Source organism: Lynx rufus, unplaced genomic scaffold (genome assembly GCF_022079265.1).
Source record: "Lynx rufus isolate CCGP_SWC_20201006 ecotype Redwood Valley unplaced genomic scaffold, mLynRuf1.p SCAF_16, whole genome shotgun sequence".
In the NCBI taxonomy this organism is placed as follows: domain Eukaryota; kingdom Metazoa; phylum Chordata; class Mammalia; order Carnivora; family Felidae; genus Lynx; species Lynx rufus.
Window position 1 is genome coordinate 55,136,083 of NW_025814830.1, and position 11,512 is coordinate 55,147,594.

Sequence of the window (11,512 nt, forward strand, 5' to 3'; positions counted from 1 at the left end):
GACCACAGCCCGCGGGGCCCTCTGGGCACGGGCGGCCTGGCCCGGGGACCCGGAACCCGTCGCAGAAACTGCTCCATTCTTGAGGTATAACCGTAGGCCGAAGACGAGGGTCTGACCCCTACCCACCCGGATTATTTGGAAAGGAGTCCCCAAGGCAAAGGAAGAGCCAGCTCTCGGCGGCACCCACTCCCTCAAAAAATTAACAAGTGGTGGCTGAGGGGCCTGGTCTGACTGCAGCTGTTGGTAAATAAAAATCTATTTTTGAACCAGTTGAAGCCGGCTGAGAAGGTGCTGTGCTGGGGGAAACCCTCGACACCCAAACAAGAAAGTAGCTGAGGTCTCTCCCCGCCTTCCCTCCAGCGGCGAAGGTGGGGGAAGGCTTTCGGAAGAAAGGCAAACATGTGAGACCATCATTATCAAATACTTTTATATTTTGGTTGAGTATTTATCTTTTTACTTTTACTTTTTTTTTTTTTTTTTTTGGAAAGAATGTCTTGGAACACACAAGTCTCCTCTCAGAGCCGTGTTTCCAGGGGTGGGGGGGGGCAAGAAATCACGTCTCCCTCCCCATCTCAGAAGCCCTCTGGCGACCGCAGGTGGACCTTGGTGCGGACTTGCATTTCTGAAGCCACTGTTCTTCGTACAAAAGGAAACCAGAAGGAGCCCCGAGGACGCAGGGCTCGGCCCGTCCCCTCCGCCCTCCTCTGCCTTCTCTACAGTCGTCTTGGTTTTGTGTCGAGTTGCATTTCGACTTTTTCGGCGGGGGTTTTTCTCACGAGACCCGACTGTCTCCTGATCTCTACGATCTCTACTGTACTGCGTGCCCCGTGGGAGCGCGAGGGGAGCCCGGCACGGCGCGGGGGCAGGGAAGGCCGGTGAGCGCACGGATTCAGGATCGCGGTGACACAGGAAGGTTAAGGCACTTTTTAAACTATAGCAAAAGGCTCATTCTGTTATTTATTCTTCTCTTTTCCCTGACAATCGAAACACCGCATAGGCTCCTCCGTTTATCAGTATTAATGGTGTAACTTTGTTGGCAATATTTGCCGCATAGAATTTTTTTTTTTAGAGATCCATTGTAAATTTGAAACAAAGTCCGATCTGTGTAAAAACAAATTTCCATATGTTTATATAAATATATATATAAAATGAAGGACTACCCCTCCCTTTTTTTTTTTTTTTTTTTTAGTATTATGGCTGCTGGGGTGCAGCATTTGTGACCGTATTTTAAATTTCCTTCTGCACTGTAGAAAATGACAATTTGAGGATGTTTTGCCTTTTGTGTATTTTTTTCCTAAAAAAAGAACAAAAATAAAAATGTGTAACATTTGTACATGGCCTTTAACATTGTATCAACCAGAAATAAAATCGCATGAGTATTTTATCGGGATTGGGATTGTAGAATATCTTCCAAACCCCGAAATCTACACAGAAACCAGCCTGGAACCTCTAGACTTGTTTTGTATTTAAAATATGGGGGATTCTGAATACTCCCCCCCCCCTTTTCTCTCTCTCTGTCTCTTTTCTATTCCTCCTCTTTCCATCCTTCACTTCACATTGAAATGAAATCTGGACACGAGGAACTATTTTTCTTGGCTTCTGTTTTTAAGAAGAGCCTCTGCCGCTCTAAATGTCATTTCTCGTTTTAAAGAAATAATCAAATGTTGAAAGAAAAACTGTACTCTTTTTTCTTCCCCCAGGGAAAACCATATATATAAAAGTAGATCTATGATATGTTGGCTTTTGTTTTTTCACCTTCTTTTGCCACCAATGGGAGTTTTACTTCGAGTGTCAGACTTTAATGTTCCCACAGTCAGGCTGTTATAAATTGTGAGGCAACTTTAAGGCTTTTCGTAGGGCTTTTGTTGTTGTTTTTGTCTTGTTTGGTGTTCTACACTTGGTTTTCCCCAACTGAGAAGTGAGTAAAATTTAAGCCAGAAAAGGGCCATTGCTGGGAGAGCAAGGTGACAAACATTTCCATTCTCGAACATTCCCCCTCGAGTCACTGGGGGGTGGGGAACACTGTTTAAAAACCTGTGTCTCCAGCCGACCACCCTCTTTCCACTGCCGTCCCTGCCCACCTAAGAAAACAAACACAATAAAGTCCCATTGTCGGGCGGCCATGCCAGGACCCACCGCAGTTTCTGCGCGTCGTGGGGTCGCGAGCCTCTGAACCTGGTTCTTCTCAAATTTGACATTTTGGACGTGAGGGTAATTTCTCCAGTGCTCGGTTACATCAAAATTATCAAACTCGCCCAGGCAATTGATGTCCCAAACGAACCGCGGTCTATAAAATGAGATAAAGGGTACAGGAAAAGGCCGGCGACTTCACCCCCGAAGCGTCGGGGGCCGGGGTCTCCCCGGCGGCACAGCCCTCTGTGTCCAGCACGCGCCTGGCCCTGCGCTGCGGGAGCGGGTGCCCGGCGAGCAGAGAAGGCACGGTCCTCCCGGGCTGGAGGCCACTGGGGCAGCCACCGGTGCCGGAGAAAACGAGGCCGGGCCGGAGAAAATCCCCCGGGCCTCCAGCGCAGGAATGTTGGGCTGCGTTCACATCCAGGCAACTTCCGCAGGCGAGAGCGGGTCTCGTCCTCCCTCCCGCGCTGCTCCGCGGAGACCGCGCCCCAATTAGGACCAAGGCTCCGGGAAGCGGGGCTGATTAGGAGAAACCCAATGCCAGCCCAGCCAGCGAGCTCCCCAGTCTCCGCCGTGGCTCCAGCCTCCGCGCCCACTCATGTGGTCCCTTGGTGCGCCAGAGACCTCGTGCGCGCCGGCTGTGCTTGGCTCTGGCGCCTCTGGGCCAGAGGCCGGGGCGGAGGTGAGCCCAGCTTCCGGCTCACCTCCCCGAGGACACCTGTGTCTCTACAGGCCCTCCCAGCGCTCCCACGCCCCGGGCTGGCTGCGGGGGAGGCACGCAGAGGGGACTGTGCAGGAACACCGGCCAGGGAGCCCCAGGATGGGGCCTGGCCTCTGTCTCCCAGTCTGACCAGGGGCCTGGGGGTGAGAGAAAAGCCTTCCCAGCGAGGAGAGCCTGGCCCAGAAGGGGCCTGAACACTGCAGCAAAACTGTCTCCAGACCCATGTTCGAGACTGCACACCGCCCTGCTGCTACAGGTGACTCACAGAACGGGCTTGCTTGGCATGTGCCCCCCCCGCCCCCGCAGGGCCCATTTCAGCCCCGATGTGCACAGGGGCCACGGAGCTCCCACGTGCACCCCCACAAAAGCGTGCGTACGCAGGTTACAATCTTAAACTGCAAAGGCGTTTCCGAGCCTGGTGTCAAACCACCCCCGCTGTGCATGTAAACAGCCTCCTGGGTAGAATTAATCCAGACGCCCCTGAGCATACCTCAGGGGGGGCGGTCCTGGACCCTAAGTGCATGAATTCCCCCCCCCCATACCAAAACACCTGGACGTGGGGAGGGGGCAGGGATTACGCCATAATGTTTCTGTTTGTGGGTCACACATCGCAGGGACTCCAGGGTTCTGCTGGGGGTGGGGGGGCTGGCGTCCTGGGCGCGCCCAACAGCCTCCTGGCGGCCCGGTCCCAGGCAGCAGGAAACTGCAGGCCCAGCCGGGCAGGCGTCACCCCATCCCTGGAGCTCGCCTCTGATCCACATCTGGCCCCCCCGCCTGAAGGCACTCAGGTATGTGCTTCTGATGGGGGAAGGTGCCCGGCCCACCAAAGCCCATCCGTCCCAGTTTTCTCTTCCCTTTGGGGCTGGACAGCTGGGGACAAGGAGGGGGTGGTCCACAAGGGCCTGGCTCCCCAGGCTTCCAGGCTCCCAGCAGCCATCAGGCATCCCAGAGGGAGCGGACAGAGAGAGCTAGAGTCCCTGTTCTGCCACCATCTAACCCGGACAAGGTGCATCGCCTCTGAGCCTCAGTTTCCTCGTCTGTCCTCATGACCCATGAAGGGCAGTGGTTGATGAGATGATGGTCTTCGGGAGCAAACGGAATGACCTCGCTCTGTGATGCCCAGACGGGAGTGACCACGAGACCCACGCGTGGCTCGCCCTGCTCCCTAGAGATCCAGGGGGGCAGGTGGGGGTGGGTGCCACTCAAGATGCAAGGGCCCTCTGCTCAGGGGTTCCCATCGAGCACTCCGTTCGGGAACCGCTGAGCTCCCCATCTTCTAGCACGCGCCCCAGGACGGACTGTCCGCCCTTCCCACGGAGGACCTCCTAACCTCCAGGCCAGAAGACCCCTGAGCCCTGCGACTGCATTTCTGATGGTGACTCTGAGTGTGGAACCGCCCTCATCAGAAACACTTGGGGTGTCTGCTGAAACCACAGATCGGCGGGTCGGCGGGGGGCGGGCTGACACCCACTCGATTCGACTCTCTGGAGGCAGGACCCAGGATTTTCACAGATTTCCAGGGGGTCCTGGCGAGTGCCGAGTCTGAGAGTCTCCTCTAGTGTCTCTGGGCTCCTGAGAAAAGCCTCGGTGAGGTCGGCTCAGAGTGGCCTCTGCTGCCCCCTCCTGCCCCGCGAAGGCAGCGGCTCTGAGCGCCAGCAGCGGTGAGGGCCGAGGGCCCACAGAGGGAAGGGGAGCCCGGGCAAGCAACCCCCTTCCCACATGCGCCTGGTCCTTCTTGGGGTTCCCTTAGGGAGGTCCTAGGACGACTCCTGCCTTGCACAGCAGAAACCGGTCAGGGGGCTTGCTCCAGACCCTGCTGACAACAGCTGGAATCTGGACCCAGACGCAAAGCCCATGTCCCTAAAGCACCGTGCTCCATGGCTCCCGGGCACCCACTTTCCTCCAGCCACCAGCCTGGTGAAAAGGGGCGAGTTGAAGCGCGGTCCATAAGCAGCCTCTGCTGGGGTCTCGGGACACCCCGTGCCTGGCGCCGGGGGTGTGGGTCATGCGGATGGGGTGGGGGGAGACTGGCCCAGCAGCACCAGCTCACATCTCTGACATCCAGCTCCCTTCTGGTGTAACAGACTTGGATCTCATGGGTTTCCACCCCACACCCCCCACGGCAGCCCCCTTCACTTCCCTGGCCCCCTGCGCTTCTCCGCTCTGCTTCTGGAATCTTCTGGGCTGTTTCAAGGAGGGAGGTCTTTGCTGGCCGTCTCCGGCAGAGAAGCCTTGCCCACTCATGAAGGGACACGGCTGGATTTCAGGACTGAGGCAAACCACAGGCCTTTCCCAACGTTGACGCGTGTGCTCCAGGGACGGGGACGTCTACAGGTGTGACAGAAGACCACCACAGACACTGGGCACCTGCGTGTGTCTGCCCTCGCCTGGGGCTAGATTCAGTGGCACCTACACCTCGGTCATCACGGGTCTGCAGCACCAGGACCCTTGGGGTTGCGTCGACATCCTGGGGAGATGCCACCAAGGCCGGGGCACCCCTGGGCCCCGAGCGGAGGCAGGAAGCCCCCACTGTGAGCACAGTCGGCGAGGGGCCCGCTCCAACTCTCAGAGTGTAGGCTTTCTGCGTGGTTGTGCAGCGAAGGTGTAGGCCACACCCGGTGGCCTCGGGACAGTGGTCTGGGGAGAGACAGTGACAAGCCTCTCCCAGCATCTTATTAAAACTATCACGCCATGGCGGGTGCAGGGACCACGTGTCCTCCCGTGTCTGGGGCTTATGGCCACAGAGAAGCGAGCCAGGTCCCCAGATACCCTCTGAAAAAGGGTAAAGACGCGTCTGTATTGGGAAATCCCCCCAAAGCAAGCCACGCAGCAGCACACGTCTCTGGGCCCTGCTGCAACCCCACGTGGTCACGGCTCGCGTGCAGCAGGGAGGGCTGGGCCATCTCTGTCCGAACGGCCGGAGGCCTGGCGAGGGGGTTCCGGTTAGCTTTCCAGGGGTCTTCGCCAGGGTGCCTTCCCCAGGGGGAGGGTCAGGGGACCCTCCTCAGAGAGGAGAGGCGGCCGCCGGCCCCAGGAAGCGACCCCGACCATTTCTCCACGGGGCGGCAGCGCCACCTGCCGTTCACCACGCGGAGTCTGTGTTGGGACAGCAGCCGGCAAACCCACGGAAACCGATGCCACCAGATCGTGGACAGCAGACGTGCCCCCATGAACCCGATTTCGAGGAGTCAGGCCCTTTGATCTGTGTTAAGGGGGACCTGGGTTTGGGGAGGAAAGGGCCAAACTAAACCAAGGAGGTCTCTTCCTAATCACAGGAGTTGTTTAAAACCAACCAACCTTGGAAAGGTAAAAAGAGGGAGCCAACGCCGCCTCAAACCCTACCCCGAAACAGCTGTGCCGGTCCCGAGAGAGGGCCCTGTACGCACAGACCCCAGGGCTCCTGAGAAGCAGATGGCGAAGGCTGTAGCCGAGAGGGCGGGAGTCGGAGGGCCCGAGTTCAAGTCCCGACGCTCCCTCTTCCCGTGAGTGCCGGCAGGCGCTTCTGCTCCCCGTGCCTCGGCCTCCCCACCCGTGTGGCGGGGGTGCTGGTAGGAGCACGTCTCTCGAAGCCCTGGTGGGCAGCTTAGGTGAACTAAAGGCCGTGCAGAGCTTCCGGTGACGGAGAGGGAAGGCGCGTCACCTGAGAAGGCACAGCTGCGCCACGTCAGAGCTGCACTCGCCGCCAATCCCGCGTGCCCGGCTTCACCACCACACGCCTCAACCACCAAGTCATCTCTCTGGGGTCCCCCCCCGGGGCCCTGCTGGTGGCCAAAAGGGGATCCAGCAGCGTGTCCCCAGGGGACGGGTCCGGCCTCGCCCTGTCTCCCCCACCCGGGAACGGGGAGCCTAAGGGTACACGCCTCGTGGGGTCCTTCCGAGGGCTGAACAAGTTAACCCGCCCTCTGAGGAGGGGAGGCATGTGTGGTCTGCTCAGAACCCGGCACTTGGGGCCTGAGTTTATTGCTTCCAAACCATCCACAGTGCAAAGCGTCCACGTTACGTGGTCACAGGTCAGCTCCCATTTTAGCCTTTGTGATTTAGGGACACCGAAAACAAAGGGCTCCATCCACAGGAAGGAATCCTGGCCCGCCAGAGGCACGGGAGTGTGCGCCCGTCTGCAAGGCTGTCCAGGCGGTCTCTGGTGAGAACCCAGACGACGACAGGGACCGGCCAGGTGGCCGGGGCCCCCGGGGGCCGGGGGGCGGGGGGGGGGTCCGGAGGGGCTTTGCCGCACACCAGCAACGGGCCGCCGCTGCCCCCTCGCCTACCAATGCCGCGAGGCACGGGCGACTCCACGCAGCAGAGGCCGCGCTGGCTCGGCGCCCATCACACCAGGGGCTCGCCACGGGTGGGGGGAGCTGCTTAGAGACGCGCAGACGGGCTCCGAGGGCAGCAGGAAGTCTGGACACAGAGCCACGGCACCCGGGCCCGCACGCTTCCGGACTGAGCAGGCCTCCGGCATGCCGCGGGGAGATCACACCTCCCCCGTTCCCCTTCCGGAAAACGCCTCGGGTGACCAGGTGAAGACGGGCCACAGGCACGGAAGACGCACAGAGGGCGCTGGCGTAGTCTGTGATCAGTGCCTAAGACTCCACCTCACGACCGACCAGCGGGGGGCTGAGGGCAGGTGGACTGCGGTCTGTGAACAGGGGCCCCCCCAGAAGCGGTAGTGAGGACTTAGTGAAATTCGGCATTCGCTTATCCACGCATGTAACTTGTGTTTACAGATTTTACCTTCGATGACACGTGTGAATACGTAGAATCTATATATGAACAGCACAACACGAACATTATACAACTGATTACTCCGAACAGCAGATCACCCTCCAAACCTGAAGCGGCAAAAATCCCCCGTCTCGCTCCCGCCTGCGATTTGGGCAGGGCTCAGCGGAGCGCCCGTCTCTGCCCCAGGAGACGACAGCTGAGCCGGCGCATCTGGGGCCAAGGGACCCCCTTCCAAGGTGGTGCTCCCGCAAGGCTGGTGAGGGGGTGAGGTCAGTTCCTCTCCGTGTGGGCCTCGCCCTGGGCAGCCGGGGGCTTCCTCACCGCGTGGTGGCTGGGCCCCGACAGCCGGTGTCGGCCTCCTCCTGCAAGCTGGCGGTCACTCCTGCCACAGCCTATTAACCACGCTGTCCCAAAGCCTGGACTCAAGGGACGGACGCAACGGACACTTCTCTCAATAGGAGGAGTGTCGGAAAAACTCGGGGCCACATTTTACAACTTTCACAGCATTTAAAACAGCTCAATATGGGGCTCCTGGTGACTCTCGAAATTGTGGTTGTGAGTTCAAGCCCATGCTGGGGATAGAGATTACTTTTAAAAAAATCCTAAAAAAAAAAAAAAAAAAAGAGATAAAACAGCTCCATCAATTCGAGCCATTACTAGGAGGGCAACAACAGCAGACAATATAAGCCAGTCTAGGTGAGGATGCTGTCCCCTCCGTCAGCTGGGAGAGAAAAGGGGGAAGGGGGTCAGGTAGGCAGCAGCCATTAAAGAATGACCTTGGGAAGTGACTGTATCTTCACGTACCCAGTAACCTCCTCCTCTTGCTTTTGTCTGGGGTTGTGTGTAGGATTTATTTTGAGGGTTCCCTTGGGACCCCGCCGCCTTCAAAAATTGTTTTTGAAAATGACTAGAATCCTTAAGTTTTAGGACTATTTGGGACACTGGTTGGATTAGACCCAGATAAAGGGGAAGGGAGCTTAGCAATCCCTATTTCTGCTGGGGGCTGGGGGTGTGAGAACCAGAATAAACATTTTGGAAACCGAGTCAGGTGCAAGCCAGGTGCTTCCTGGGGCCGCGGGGTAAGGCAGTCGAGAACACTGCTCCCCGGGAAGATTAGAGGTGGCAGAGGGAAGGGAAGGAATCCTCACTTGCGCTCCAATGTCTCGTGCCCGGTAAGATCATCCGGCCCTGGCCGCTGGTGTGCAGGGGGAGGTCTGCCGTGGTGCGAGCGCAGACGGAGCGGCGGGCCCCGGGTGGACCAGCCCTGGACCTGGTTAGTGGTTCTCTCTGCTCTCCCCTAACGTGTCTTCCCCTCTCCAGCGTCCCGTCGCCTGTGCTGGCTCCTCGGGCGCATCTGTCCTCAGCCCTCTTACCTGCGGTCCTGTGTCGTCACAGGTCTCCTTCCCCTTACGTGGTGTCTGGGGTGAGGCATGTGCGGGTCACGGGATGACAAGCACCGAGGGGCCACGTAAGGCCCCGGGAGGGTGGGCAGGCCCCTCCTCCTGAGGGCTGGCAGGGCGGGCCGCTGCCCAGCAACCGGGGCACAAGCCGCACTGCCCTAGCGACTTCCCTTCCCCTTTTTAGAAGTAAGACGAAGTTGGGCGTCTGCCCCCAAACATCACCGAAAGGCAAAGAATCTTCTGTTTTATCAACTCCGCTTGGGGGCAGCTGGACTCACGGGCTTTCGAGCATTTGAGAGGCCGTCTGGCAGCCTTACAAAAGCTACTCCTACTCAATACGCATGGGTTGATCTTGCACTTGAAGGGGTACTCCTCAGAGAGCTCCCGGCGGACGGCGTGTCTGGACTCTGTACGAACCAGGACCCGATACCCCAACGGGGAGCAGAGGAGTAGGTTCCTCCCTCCACTCAGGGTCTGTCTCTTAGGACGCCCCCTCCCCCATCCTGACACTACGGGTGGGAGAGCACACTCTCTTGAATTACCCTCTGATTCTCTCCGACTGGCCTGGGGCTCCCTCGGCAGGGAGGTGCGCATATCCTACGCGAGTCCTCCCTCCCTCTGCAGTTACTCTCTCGCTGCGGATTCCCACCTGCTTCAGAACTTTCTGTTCCGCTGCACTGCTACACGGACTCGGGGCTGCTCCCCTCTCCTCCCCTCCCCTGCCGGGCGCCATCAGGGACAGGATATCTCACCAGGGGGAGAACTCTCTTTATACTACTGAACCCCACAGCTATAGCACACAGCGTGTCCTTTTACTCAGACCTCTCCTCTTTCTTTCAGGAACCTTTTAGAATTTCGTCCATCCGGGCACTGGACAGCTCATTAGGTGTGTGCCAAGCACTTCAGTTTTGCTGCTGCTGCATCGAAAGGCGTTCAGGAAGTCACGGTCACTGTGGGGGAAGGCCACGGATTTACATGCTTCCGTTGGTTTCGCCTTTGAAGACTTTCTCCAGGCGAAGTCAAATCTTTCTTCAGCTAAAGAACATTTCAGTTTATTTCTCCCACTGTTTCGTACTTCCCTCCCCTGTTCCCTCTGCACTGGTGTCAGGAGAGTCCCGTGCCTTAACCTTCCGGCTCGCGTGTGCATCTATTCTGACCTTAGTTGGACTAAGCTTATGATGTTTTCATTGCTAAGAACCGTTTCTTGTTTTTTTTTTCCCTTACCAGCTTGCGGGTTGTATCTATCATCTATCTATCTGTCTATTTAAAAGAGGGTTCATGCCCAGGGAGGAGCCCAGCTTGGAGCCTGAACTCAACACCCTGAGATCAAGACCTGAGCTGAGGTCAAGAATCAGATGCTTAACTGACCGTGACACCCAGGCGCCCCCAGTTTATTCTTTTAACGGTAAGACGGCTTTCGAACCACCTTCTGATTCCCGTACTGGCGGTTGTGCAAGGGCTGGATGCGGTTTTGAGATGCCGACCGTCCGCAGACCACCGGGGCCTCGGGCACACGTCATCTGTGGCGGCCCCCTCTGCTGGAGGGCGCACGTGCGGCTTACCTGAGCGGGGGCTCCTCAGGTGCCCAGCCACAGCCCCTTCTCCTGTCCTCCTGCCTTCTTGCTGGAGGACTTTCTCCTCCAGGTCACGTCTTCCAGCACAAAATTCAACGCTAAACCAGGTGTCTGTGCTTTTAAGAGACATCTTCACCTGTCTCACTTGAGAGCAGAGCAGAAAAGGGCAAAAACTGACTCGACTTTTTCAAAGGAGCGTGGAAACCGTTTTCTCAGATCTCCCAGAATGGAGCAGGTGCTGCCTGGGACCCGCTTGCTTCTCAGAGTGTATCTGTCCTTCACACCTCATCTATCAGGTCCCTCCACGTGGAGACAGCCTTCCAAAGAGGCCCTGTGTTCATCTCTTTATTCACCTGAAGTGGATCTCAAACGGGAGGGACTGTTTCCAGCTCAATGATCTGGTCATCTAGAGGCTGGGGTGGGGCCTGGCCATGGCTTCTCAGGCCGAGGAACATAGGTCGCGCGTGCCTTCCTCTGTTCCAGGGGGAAGCCCGTAAGCCAGGGCCAGACCACACGACAGCCGGCCGCCTCCGGGGCAGAAAGAGCTGCTTCTCCCGGGCCTTTCTAGCTGCTGTGCCCAACGCCCCTCACAAAGGTGCTCTCCGGCAAGCTCAGTGTCGCTGCCACCCTGCCTGCTTCCACTGGTCTCAGCATCCAGGACTGTCGCCTGGGATGGCTCCTGGGACAGCTCTAGGGCCGTCGCCACCATCACTGATACCCGAGCCTCGGGAACAAGAGGCTGGGACACTGAGCACCCGCCTCATACTCTGAGTGCCCTTCCTGGTGGCCCTGAGAGACTGGCACTCCCAGGCCTGCCCAAAGCAGGAGGAGGAGAAAAGGCGTGTAGGCTGGTACGTTCAGGGTGCTTCTATCTCAGGCACTTGGGTCTTGGGTTTTGCTTGTACTGATCTATTTCCCACAAATATAAAAATGGTGAACTCACTTGGATTATCTGCATT